Source organism: Gossypium hirsutum, chromosome A13 (assembly GCF_007990345.1).
Source record: "Gossypium hirsutum isolate 1008001.06 chromosome A13, Gossypium_hirsutum_v2.1, whole genome shotgun sequence".
In the NCBI taxonomy this organism is placed as follows: domain Eukaryota; kingdom Viridiplantae; phylum Streptophyta; class Magnoliopsida; order Malvales; family Malvaceae; genus Gossypium; species Gossypium hirsutum.
The window spans coordinates 86,467,669-86,482,058 of NC_053436.1; positions in this window are offsets into that span (position 1 = coordinate 86,467,669).

Sequence of the window (14,390 nt, forward strand, 5' to 3'; positions counted from 1 at the left end):
AACAGTAAGCTCTTTCGAGCTGAATCAATAAGCTCATACGAGCTATGGTGAGTTCACAACAAATGCAGGAGCTCGACCATTTCGATAAGTACCGTAACACGTCACTCGTATCCAATGAATTCATATAGTTCAAATCAAGCTCGGTAATAAATTTTTGTACATCATCAAAGTATTCATATCATACATAATTCAATTATAAACATTCAATTCAACCATTGCAAGTATAGCATAGTTTGATTCTAATTATACGAACTTACCTTGGATTGCTAGGATGAAAACTAGCGTTTACTCGTCTACTTTTCGTTTCCCCCGATCTAATTTCGGTATTTGCTTATCTTGATCTATATGATATCAAATTAACTCATTCAAACTTTCATTCAATTCAATTTAGCCTAAAACATTCAATTTTGGCCAAATTACAAATTTACCCTAGACCGACTACTTTGCAATTTAGTCCTTTATACATAAAATGACAAATTTACACAATTAGGCTATTACCCAAGGTAGCCGAATTTCCTATATGCTACTAGCAGCCCAAAACTTTCATTATTTCACACTTTTAACTACTACTTTATACAATTCCATAATTTAGTCCCTATTTTGCATTTTTGTCAAAAATCACTTTACAAAACTAGTAAAACTATCATCAAACCTCCAAAATCCATCATTTATTAACAAAGAAATCAAGTATTCAACAATGGCACTTTTCAAAATTTATATCAGTTTCAAAAATGAAGGTACGGGCTAGCTAGATTAAGCTGCAATGAGCTTAAAAAAGTAGAAATCATTAAAAACCGAGTCAAAACCGTACCTTAATTGCTCCCTCAAGCTTAGCCGAATGTCAAGCCCTAAAATTTCTGATTTTTTTTTTCAAAATTGGTTTAGGAAGATGAATGAATAATGAAATTTTTATTTGTTTTATTATTATTAACATAAATTGACATTTTACCAAAATAACCTTAATAAACTAATAATTTCAAATTTACCAAGCTAACAACTTCCACTAACCCTTAATATGGTCTATATGACATGCAAGGACTCCTGCATTTCAAGCTATAGCCATATATCACCTTTACATAATAGTACTCAACTTTTACGCGTTACGCGATTTAGTCTTTTTTATCGAATTGAGCATTTAAACAATAAAATTTCTTTACTACACTTTCACATAAATAATCTATCATTCTTTAAACCTTATTAAAAATAATAAAATAAATATTTTGACTTTAAATTTTTGGTCTCGAAATCATTGTTTCGATTTGACCTAAAAATGGGCTGTTATACGGGATGTCCATGTTGACTATTAATTATACCAATATTGGGTTGATTCCGAAACAGACCAAACCGATGATAATAACCCATTTTTGGCCCATTAGCCTTTTTACCATGTTGCTTAAGATTATTTTGAAGGCTATTTTGAACAGGTTGCAGGTTGTTATGACCCATTGTATTGATGAGGCTCAATGTGCTTTTGTGCTGGGTAGGTTGATTACCAATAATTTTTTTCATGGCATTTGAGGTGTTACATTCATTTAGAAAACATCGAGAAGGGTAACATGGCTCGTTTGCTTTGAAATTAGACATGAGTAAGGCATACAATCTTGTTGAGTGGCATTTCGTAGAGGCAGTTATGTAAGGCATACAATCTTGTTGAGTGGCATTTTATAGAGGCAATTATGTTGAAGTTAAGCTTTGACTCTCAGTGGGTGAATCTTGTTATGCACTACATATGATCAATTATTTATTTTGTGTTGGTTAATGGGACGATGTTCTGTCGAGAGGACTTTGACAGGGTGACCCATTGAGCCTTTTTTTGTTCCTTTTCTATGGTGAAGGTTTGTCTTCTTTGTTGTGTTCGGATACTTGAGATAGTTTGGTATAAGGAGTTTGTGCCTCTAGAAATAGACCAGTGGTGTCTCACTTATTCTTTATCGATGATAGTTTAATCTTTGGGGATGCTTCTCTGAGCGGCGTGGTTAATATTAAGGCTATTTTGAATGAATATGAAGGGTTTTCTGGACAAATGGTTAATTTTGATAAATCTCTTATTTGTTTCAGCTCGAATGTCGATGCAAGGACAAGGGATTGTATGGTGTTAGAATTGAGTGTGCATTGTTCGATCAATCCAGAGAGGTATCTTGGTATGCCGATTGTAGCAAGTCATAATAAGAGAATGGCTTTCCGACACATTAAGGAACTAATCCAAAAAAATGATTGCTGGGTGGTGTATGAGGTGCTTGTCATAGAAGGGTAGGGAGGTCTTTATCAAGTCTATTTTGCAAGCTATTACTACGTATGTCATGTCCTATTTTCTTTTGCCAAGCTCTTTCTGCAATGAATTGGAGTTTATTATTGGTGGCAGAAATCTCACTCGCAATGTGGTATTCATTAGTGCTCTTGGGATGTTCTTTGCAATTTGAAGGAGGTTGGAGGTATGGGGTTTCATAACCTATCCAAGTTTAATATTGATTTGCTTCCCAAATAGGGTTGGCATTTGGCATGTGATCCATTTTCCTTAATGGCTAGAGTTCTAAAGGCGAAGAATTATCCACATGCAGATTTTTTCAAGTCTGAGTTAGGGAATTGATCTTCTACTTTGTGGAGGAGCATATGGTTGGCTAGAGAGCTTTTTTCCAAGGGTTACAGTTGGTTGGTGGGTGACATAACTTTACTTCCTATCTGGGATGCACCGTGATTATCAAGTGTTCAGTCCTACAAGGTAGAGTCGCCTAGGGTTAGTGGTGTTACTAGAGTTGTGGACTTAATTTATGCTCACATGCACACTAGGAATTTATATATGGTGCTATCTTTTTTACTTACCAAGAGCTCAAAACATTCTTCATCTCTCGCTACTATCTCATGGTTCGATGGACAGGTTGCGTTGGTGCCTTGAAATTTTTGGGGAGTATTCGGTCCAAAGTGGTTCTCATGTTAGAGTATGCCTAAAGACCAATTATAAGATTATTGTAATCACATACTCATTTTACCTTGTTTACTAATATAAGGCATTGCCATTATTATTGCAGTTTCTTTTTCTATGTATATAAATAAACTGAATTGTAATAAAGTCCTAAGAAAATATGATTATTCTTAAAGTGTCTTTAGTCAAGTATTATTGGGGGCTTAGACAACAATAATTCCTTGAGACTAATGTGTAGTTGATTGATGGCAAAGAGTTGTCATTGACATAGGGATGTCAAAATCAATACATGAGAATACGTTAGAGCACAATATATTGGACTGACCCACTATAAGTATGTTTCTTGGATTATTATGTAATAATCACAATATTACTCATAGTGATAACTATGTTTATAATCCTCAGACTTGAGATCATCATTGTCTCAACATTGTGAGTCATATATTTTGAGACAGTCAAAATGTCTACCATAATGAGTTGTACTAAAAGGTTGATGTTGGATATACCACAATCTATGTAGTGGGATATGGTTGATCAAGATAGGATTTATCCCTCCTACATAATGGGAGCAGTATCTTAGACCATTTGATTGAGTGAGACTAGAAATGCATGACCATGCTTGAATAAGTTGATATAAGATATCACACTTATTTTTTTATTGTAGTCTGCTCAGAAAATCAAGAAATATGAGATTGGACTAGACATGTGTGACTATTCGATGACTTGTGTACAATCTAGTTATTAAGGATAAAAGGATGTAATACATGAAAAGATTATTACAAAAAGGTTATGTCGAATCACGACTTCTTCTAACTTGGGTGGCAATGATGCATTGCTAGATGCCACCCATTGCTTGTAAGGTTAGAAATGTCCAAGTATTACTACCAATGTTACAAGAAGATGATAGGCTATATTGAAAGCCTTGAAAAACTAGGATGCCCTATAAGTGAGGGATTGACCATTGATGTTATCCTACAATCGTTGACAAATAGTTTTAGCCAATTTGTCCTTAATTTCAACATGAATGAAATTAATAAAGCTTTTCCATAGTTGCTCAACATGTTACGAACTGGTGAAAGTAAAATGAAAAAGGCTGGGCCTAAGCCCATTCTGATGGCCTGCTAGGATAAGGCAAAAGAAAGGCTAAGGCTATGGTAAAGCCTAAGGACAACTGTAAGGCTAAGCCCAAAAAAGGAAAAGTTAAATTGAAAACTAAAGGAGGAATTGCTAAGGCAAAACCAGACACTAGAAGAGGAACTACCTTACCTATCTTGAAGAGGTCAAGAAGGCAAAGGAAAAAAGAGTGTCCACTTCAGGTATTTATGTTATTGATATTAATTTATCAACATCTACTTCTTTGGTATTAGATACCGGATGTGGTTCTCATATTTGTACCACTGTATAGGGATTGCAAAGGAGTAGGAATCTGGCTAAAGGAGATGTGGACTTGCGAGTTGGTAATAAATCAAGAGTTGTTGCATTAGCTATAGGAACACATATTTTATCATTTCTTAGAGAACTTGATTTAATTTTGGAGGTTTGTTATTTTGTGCCCGGTTTGACTAGAAAAATTATTTTAATTTATTATTTAGACAAAATTGGTTTTGAAATAATTATTAAAAATAATTGTTGTTCATTTTATCTTAATAATGTTTGCTATGGTTGAACACAATTGGCAAATAGCGTCTACATTTTAGATCAAAATAGACTCATTTATAACATAAATACTAAAAGATGAAAAATAAATTACTCTAATCAAACTTATCTTTGGCATTGTCGTTTGGGCCATATAAGTGAGAAACAAATATCAAAGCTCTATAAAGACAAGATTTTGGATTCTTTTGTTTTCAAACAATTGGATATATACGAGTCTTACTTGTTGGGAAAAATGACTAAAACTCCTTTTAATAGTAAAAGTGAGTGAGCTAGTGATTTATTGGGCTTAATACATAGTGATGTGTGTGGACCAATGAACACACAAGTTAGAGGAGGTTTTCAATACTTCATTACTTTCACTGATGACTTCAGTAGATATGGGTATATTTATCTTATGCATTATAAATCTGAGTTATTGAAATGTTCAAGGAATTTAAAAATGAAATACAAAACTAACTAGGTAAAAGTATTAAGGCACTTCGATTAGATCGAAGAGGAGAATACATAAGCTTAGAGTTTGATGAGTTTTTGAAGGAATGTGGGATTGTCTCACAACTTACAGCTCCTGGTACTCCACAGCTGAATGGAGTTTCTGAAAGGAGAAATCGAACACTGTTAGACATGGTTTGATCAATGATATGTCATGTTGATCTTCCTACTTTTTTAGGACATGCACTTGAAACAACTACTTTCATACTAAATCGTGTTCCATCTAAATCAGTTCAAAATATACCAAATGAAATATGGACTGGGAAGTATCCTAGTATATCTTTCATGAAGATTTGAGGTTGTGACGCTTATGTTAAACATTAGACATATACTAAACTCAAACCCAAATCTAAAAAGTGTTTCTTTGTGGGATATCCTAAAAAAACTAAAATAGATTATTTCTTCAATCCTATCGAGAACAAAGTGTTTGTTGCTCGGAATGAGTCTTCCTTGAAAGAGAGTTTGTCTCTAAAAAGGGAAGTGGTAGAATAATAGAACTCAAAAAAATTCGAGAACAACAACAGATCATTGAACTAGAGAATGAACAACAACAGGTTCCACAAGTTGTTGCGAAACAATCAATTGTTTTGGAAACACAACTACCATGAAGATTTTAAGAGAACACCATGTACTTAAGAGATATGGATCTCTCATTACAACAGATACCTACCCTACAGTCTATTAAGACTTGGTTAGGAAGTTGTTTTTCTATGAAAGACTTGGGCGAGGCCACATGCATATTAGGAGACAAAATCTATAGAGATATATTAGACGAATCCTAAGTATAAGCCAAAGTACATGCATAGATAAAGTACTAAAAAGGTTCAGTATGGAAGAATCTAAAAGAAGATTCCTACCTATGAGACATGGTATTTCACTCTCAAAGAAAATGTGTCCTTCAACTTCACAAGAGAGAAAATGTATCGTATGCTTTAAGCATGACGAGCCGCTTCCAAGTAGATCCCTTTAAAGGTTACATTGATGCTAGTTTTGATTATGGGGTCGTGATTAGAAACATTCTCAAGTACTTGAGAATGACTAAAGATACATTCCTTATATATGGAGGTGAGGAAGAGCTGTAACACCCTAAACTCGGCCCAGATGTTATGGCCGAATCTAGTGGTGTCACAAGATAGGGTTTTAAAAAAATAAAGTCATTTCATCAAATCGTTCCAGTTTCAAAACTCATATTCATTTATGTTTAATTTCGAAAGTGTTCATTTAATTTATTTATTTTCTCAAACGTAAGTTCAGAGGAAGTCATAAAACATTTAATTTGGTAATCTAGTTTGTGTTCTCAAAAAATCATTGTTTTAGTAAAAATCATCGTAAATAAATAGTCAGGTCAAAATCCAAATCTCAAAAATAAAGTCAAACAGTTCAGAAAGTCCATAAATTACAAAACTCCAGAAAACCTTTAAAATCAATATAAAATCACAATCATTAATCGTTTATAAACTCGTGGTCACCAAGAGGCTCCATCACACCGATCCCCCTATGTCTGTGGAGTACCTGAATAAAACAGACAAACAGAAGTGAGTTTATGAAAACTCAGTGTGTAACCCAGCAAAGATAGACAAGTAAACATACTGAGGTCTCATACAAAACCAGATACAGATTCAGACTTATGTCCTTTTTCAGATATAGAAATCAGAAACAGATATGCAAATCAGATATACAGAGCCCTACGCCTATCCTCTACACACCATCTCCGACCATCCCGTCACACCATGTGGGGTTAAAAACACACACCCATCCCTACACACCACATCGTGCCATTACGACACATATTAGATAAAGTGTAGCAAAGTTGCTAGAATAGAGGCAAGTGTGGTTTCCACTATGGTAACTGATAAATTGATTCGAAAAGGGTGTGATGCTTATTTGGCCTATTTGCATGGCACAAGTGTTGTGGGTTTTGCTATGGAGGGAATCTACATGGTTAAAGACTTTCCAAATGTCTTTACTAAGGAATTTTCAGTGTTACCACTGGATAGAGAAGTTGAGTTTAGAATTGAGGTACTGTCAGGGACAACTTCGGTGTCTATTGATCATTACCATATGATACCAAAAAAGCTAAAGGAAATGAAAGTGCAGCTTCAAGAACTTCTTGGTAGAGGATTCATTAGACCTAATGTGTTTCCGTGGGGAGCACCTGTACTCTTTGTCAAGAAGAAGGATAGGGGTGTTCAATTGGTTAACCGACCCGAAATAACATTAACCGAATTAACTGACCTTTTAAATTTTTTAACCGTTAACCGAACCGAAAATTTTTCAAAAAAATTAACCGAACCGAAATTTTTTCGATTAATTCGGTTGGTTAACTGAATTAACCGAAAACTATATATTTTTAAATTTTTGGTTAAAATAAGTATAAAATTAACCGAATTAACCGAATTACCCAAATTAACCGAATTAACTGAATTAACCGAATTAATCAAATTAACCGAGTTATTTGTATAAAATTATATGTTTTTTATTTTTATTTTTAGTTTTAGTTTTAGATTTTTATTTTTATTTATTAAATTATTTGTAATTTTTATGATTGGGTTGGGTTGGGTACTTGGGTTAATATATATTAGATTAGGTATTGGGTTTATGTTGGATTGGGTTTGAGTGAATAGTGGGCTATTTATATATTATAATTTTATTTATTAAATTTTTTTCGATTAACCGACCGGTTTCAAACCGAATTAATCGTTAACCGAAAACTCAAAAAATTATTAACCGACCCCAACCGAATTAATTTGGTTAACCGACCGATTAACCGAATTCGGTCGGTTAACCGAATTTTTTCAGTTTTACCCGAATTTTGCACACCTCTAAAGAAGGATGGTACTATAAGGATGTGTGTGGATTAACGACAATTGAACAAGTTAACGGTAAAGAACAAGTATCCTCTACCGAGGACCGACGATTTGTTTAATCAGTTTCGTGGAGCGTCTATGTTCTCCAAGAGTGTTCTGAGATTTGCGTACCATTAGTTAAAGGTGAAAGAGGTTGATTTGCCTAAAACTGCCTTTAAGACTCGTTATAGTTATTATGAGTTCCTAATTGTGCCTTTTGGTTTGACTAATGCTTCGACTACATTAATGGGTCTCATGAAAATGGTGTTTTAGTTGTATCTAAATTAGTTCATCGTAGTGTTTATCAACAATATTTTGGTATACTTTAAGACCGAGGCTGAGCATGATGAGTATCTTAGAGTGGTTCTGTAGATTCTCTAAAAGAAGAAGCTCTATGCTAAGCTGAGAAAGTGTAAATTCTAGTTGAATGAACTCATGGTTTTGGGACATGTGGTTTCTACTGAGGGAATCCGTATGGAACCAAAAAAGATAAAGGCTATTTCGAAGTGAAAATAGCTTAGAAATGTTTCTGAGATTCGGAGTTTTTTCGGTCTGGCAGAGTATTATCAAAGGTTTGTAGAGGGGTTTTCGTTAACCGCAACTCCTTTTACTAAACTATTGTGTAATAATGCTCCCTTCGTGTGGACTGATGACTAGCAGTTGAGCCTTGAAAAGCTCAAGCTGATATTGACTCAAACACTTGTTCTATTAATACAACCTGAATATGGGAAGGATTATATGGTGTATAGTGATGCATCTCACACTGGTTTGGGTTGTGTTTTGATGCAAGAGGGTAAGGTGGTGGCTTACGGATCTAGACAACTCAAGTTGCATGAAGGAAACTATCTGATACATGATCTTGATTTATCTGCAGTTGTCTTCACTTTGAAAATCTAGAGGCATTATCTGTATGGTGAGAATTGTATTATTCACACTGACCACGAGAGCTCCAAGTATCTCTTCACTTAGAAAGAGTTGAATCCGAGGCAACATAAATGGATTGAGTTACTTAAAGATTACGACTGCACTATAGAGTATCACCCTGGCAAGGCCAATATGGTGGTCGATGCTTTAAGTTAAACGTCAATGTCTGAGTTGAGAGTAATGTTTGCTCTATTGAGTTTGTACGATGATGGTGGGTTGTTAGTTGAGATGCAAGTTAAGCAGACTTGGATTAATGAGAGTTGAGATAAGAAACTTTTGAATAAGTCTCTGATTAGTTGGGTTTAGCAGATTAAAGAGGGTAAGACTTCAGATTTTGGGTTTAATAGTGAGGGTATTCTGTGTTTTCGAGGTCGAGTTTGTATGCCGAATGATGTTGAGTTGAGGTAGTCTATTATGCGGGAAGCACATAATAGTCTTTATGTTATGCATTCTGGTGGAAACAATATGTATCGTGATCTCTAGGAGTTGTATTGGTGGCCTATTTAAAATGATAGGTGACTGATTTTGTATCTCGGTACTTGATGTACCAGCAAGTTAAGGCTGAACACCAACTTCCTTATGGTCTGTTACAACCTGTTAATATTTTGTAGTGGAAATTGGAACGAGTAACCATGGATTTCATTAGTGGGTTGTCTTTGACACCCATTAAGAAGGATTCTATATAGGTCACCATGAATTAATTGACCAAGTCTACTCACTTTCTTTCAATTCGGTCTAACTACTCATTACAGAAGTTTGCTAAGTTGTACATCTCCAAGATAGTTAGACTTCATGTGTAACACCCCTAACCCGTATCCATCACCGGACTAGGATTAAAGGCATTACTAGACAAATCGAAACATTTAACATTTAGTTCATAAACATTTAAACATCAGAGGTCAAACATCAATAAATAGTCCCCTATATAGGTCATCAAGACCTTAAACATACATTAGAAAGGGGACGGGACTAAACCGAACACATACAAAATTTTTCCAAAACTTGAACAATTTTCAAAGTTATACAGGTCACACGCCCGTGTGAACAGGCCGTATGCCTTACATGGTATTAGACACGCCCGTGTGTCTAGGCCGTGTCAAAATAGGGCATACATACTGACTTGATCACATGACCATAAGACATGCTTGTGTGTCTTGGCTTTGGTCGAGCCTGACTTGAGCCACACGCTAGCCACATGCCTGTGTGCCTTGGCCGTGCTCGAGCTTGACTTAAAATCATAGGATACCCTAGGGGACACACGACCGTGCAACATAGCCGTGTGTCGTGCATGACTGAGACACACACCCGTGTCTCTGCCCATGTGGACAAAAATAGGCCATTTGAATAGCCAACGTGCCACCCCAATTGGGTCAAACCTACAAGCACCAAACTAAGCATATTTGTACACCAATTTCATCCAATCTCTATACCGAAACATACATTATTCATGCCTTTACAATATCAATAAATTCCAATCTCAATGCATCAACCAAAACACACCAAAACCTAAACTAAAATCATACCAATACATATGTTTCAATACATCATTCAATCTCATACTCAAAACTTACCGAAACTTATCAACATTGACCATTTCTTTTGGTCATTCAAAACATACCATATAATTCATAATGTCTCACATATCATATAACATTCCCAACCATAAGTTTAAACACAAGCTAGCCATATCACATGGCATGGTACAAACATTACAAAACATAATCCAAACATATCTAGCCTATACATGCCATACTTCAATATATACATTTTCAAAAGTACCAAAATAAGGTTCGATAGTGTGGTGACGATCCTCGATGATCTCGAAGCTCACAGTAGCTTCGATATCTATAAAACAATGAAAACACACACAAAGTAAGCTTTCAAAAGCTTAGTAAGCTCATACTAAATATAACCAACATTTTATACAATACAAAACATTATCGACTAATAGACACTTAGTAGTTCTCAAATCATTTATCAATTCTATTCCATCACAAATTAATATGTTCATAACAACTTATCAAGCTTTATACACACAGTATCATCTACCACATAGGTTTTGTACATACCTAAACTTTCCCATATTTATTCATTTTCATTCTTACCTCCCATTCAAATACATTAACTCTTTCCAATGTTTTTCCACGCTTTATGACTTCACACACTTAGTGCTTTAATAATTAGCCGAAGCTAAAATGATCCCGTACACTTAGTTCCATCTCAAATAGTCGAAGCTACCTCAGTATTGCACACTTAGTGCCTCATATAGCCAAAGCTATTCCATTTCGCTCGCTTAGTGCTATTTATAACCTCAATTATTTCAAATCCCACACTTAGTGCCGAATACCTTCGATTTATCCACTCAAACAAATCATAGTAAAACATCTATATAATTCATGCATCTTTAAACCATTAAAAGATGACTATAATATCATTTATTCTATATGAACTTACCTCGTACCCGAAATTATCGATTTGAATCGTCTACTCGATTATCTTCGACCTTCTTTGGTCTAAATTTGAATTCCTCTTTTCTTGATCTATATGAATTCAAATTTAACCATTTTATTCACCAAATCATTCAAATCAATCCATATACACATAATTAGGGCATTTTACAAATTTTTCCTCACATTTTCACATTTTAGTCCCTAATTCACAAAATCACAAAATACACATACTTTCATTAGACATGTACAAGGCCGAATATTCATAGCTCTCATACAAGTCCACATATTTCATTTATTTCACATTTTAGTCCTTCAATTTATAATTTTCACAATTAGCCCATTTTACTCAAATTCACCAAAAATCCAAAGACAAAACATGTTAACCCAAAACATATCTTCCATTTATAAACAACTAACTTCACAAATCTCATAGTTTCATCAATGGCACATTTTAGAATCATCAACAAAATTGAAAATTGAGACATGGGCTTAGTAAAACACAAAGCAACAACCACAAAAACATAGAAATTATCAAAAATGGATCAAAACACATACCTTAATCAAAGAAAATCAATTGCCAAACCCTAATGTAATTGTTCTTTTTCTTTTTCTTGTATTTTCGACACAAATGGATGTTAATGGTCATTTTCATGCTTTTGTTTTATTTTAATTAACATTAATAAACATTTCACCTTATTAACCTTATTATAAACATAAAATAAACATATACTAGATGGTCATTAATATCCATTAAAACTTCCAATGGTCAAATTACCACATAAAAGACCTCACAATTAATGAGCCAAATCAAGTAGGCACTTTTAACAAACAGCAGACAACTTTTACATTTTACGCGATTAGGTCCTTTTATCAAGTTAAGCACACAATTGATCAAATTTTCGTACGAAACTTACACACATTCTAATTCACATAACATAAGCATGAAAAATAATATTTAAATATTTTCTACTAGGATTTATGGTCCCGAAACTATTATTCTGACTAGGGTCTAAACCAAACTGTTACATCATGATGTTCCTGTATCGATTATCTTAGATCGAGACCCTTGTTTCACATATTAGTTTTTGAAGAAACTGCATGAAGCTTTGGGTGCTCGGTTGGACTTCAGCTCAGCAATCCATCTATAGACTGATGGACAGCCTGAGAGGGTAATTCAAGTTTTGGAGGATATGCTTTGGGGCTTGCTATAGAGTTTCGTGGTAGTTAGGAAGAATTTTTGCCTTCGGCCAAGTTCGTTTATAGTAATAGCTTCCAAGCCAATATTTAAATGACACTTTACGAGGCTTTGTATGCTTGTAAGTGTCACACTCCATTGTGTTAGACCAAGTTGGGGGAAAAAAGATTATGGGTTCAGATTTGGTTAATGAGACAGAGGATAAGGTCAAATTAATTCGAGATCAACTTAAAATAGCTTCTGAGAGATAAAAATCTTATGTAGATCTTAAGAGAAAAGATATTGAGTTTGCTATAGGAGATTAAGTTTTCCTAAAGGTATCTCTGTGGAAGAAGGTTCTTAGGTTTGAACATAAGGGCAAGTTAAGCCTTAGGTTCATTGGGCCTTATCAAATTTTGAGGTGAGTGGGGTTAGTTGCCTATCAATTGGAGTTGCCTCTGGAGTTAGAATATATACATGATGTTTTCCATGTCTCCATGTTAAGACAATATTGGTATGATCCATCTCACATTGTGCCTATTGAAGAGATTGAGATGAGGCCAGATTTGACTTTTGTGGAGGAGCCAATGCAGATTCTAGATCGAGAGGTAAATGTCTTGAGAAGGAAGAGTATTCCTTTGGTTAAGGATCTATGACAGAATCATGGTACCAAGGAAGCCACTTAGGAATTGACAGACTCGATTCAATAATAATATCTGCATCTGTTTAAGTCAGGTAAATTTCGATGATGAAATTTCTTTAAGGATGAGAGAATTGTAATGCCCCTAAGTTTTCATTTCTTTTGAATGGCTATTTTTTTCAAGTAAATTGATCTATTGTGTAACACCCCTAACCTATATCCGTCACTAGGATAGGGTTTCAGATCATTACCAAAACATTCAGAAACATTTACAAATATCTTATATAAATTACTATTCATTTTCAAGAGATCATTCAAAACATCCCTTAAATGGACCCTCGATGACCAATACGAGCTTTAGAAACGAGTTGGGACTTAATCGAGACCTCTAAGAATTTTTCGTGACTTTTAAATTTTTTTCCAAAGGACACGCCTGTGTGACCTTGGGAGACGCCTGTGCTGGAGGCCGTGTTTGACCTCGTGTAACTCTCTGACTTGCACACACAACCATGCCACACGTCCGTGTGCTAGGACGTGTGGTTAACTAATTCATTTCGAAATTAGGTGCAGGTTTCACACAGCCAAAACACACACCCATGTTCTGGGCCGTGTAGCACACATGGCTGAGACACACACCCGCATCTCTGCCCGTGTGCCCGATACTGAGCATTCTGTTTCTCAAAATTAAGGTGCAGGGGACACACTGTGTAACAGTCCGGTTTTAGCTAAATCAAAACAGTGGTTTTGTAACCATAAATTCGAGGTTGTAAAATTATTTTAATATTATTTTTGGTGTTTACAGCATGTGAATATGTAGGTGTGAAAATTTCGTGAGCTAATTTTATCATTTAATAGCTCAATTTGAGAAAAAGGACTTAATCGCGTAAAATGCAAAAGTTGCATTCCACTTGTTAAAAGTGCTTAATTGCCATGGCTTATTAAATGTGAGGTCCTTATGATGTAATTAGACCATTGATAGTGGAATTTGACATAAATGAGCATTTAATGGATGTTAATTAATGGTTTAATGTTAAGGGGTAATTGCTAAATAAGTTAACTAAAATACACCAAAACATAAATTTTTCCCATCTTTCTTTCTTTTTCAACTAAAACTAGAGAATAACAAAGCCATTCTAGGGATTTTCATTTGGTTAGATTAATTAAAGCAATTGAGGTATGTTTCTAGCTCGGTTTTTAATGATTTTTACGTTTTTGTGATTGTTGCTTTGAGTACTAGCTAGCCCATGCCTCAATTTTTGAAAGTGTTGGTAATTTCAAAAGTTTCCATTGA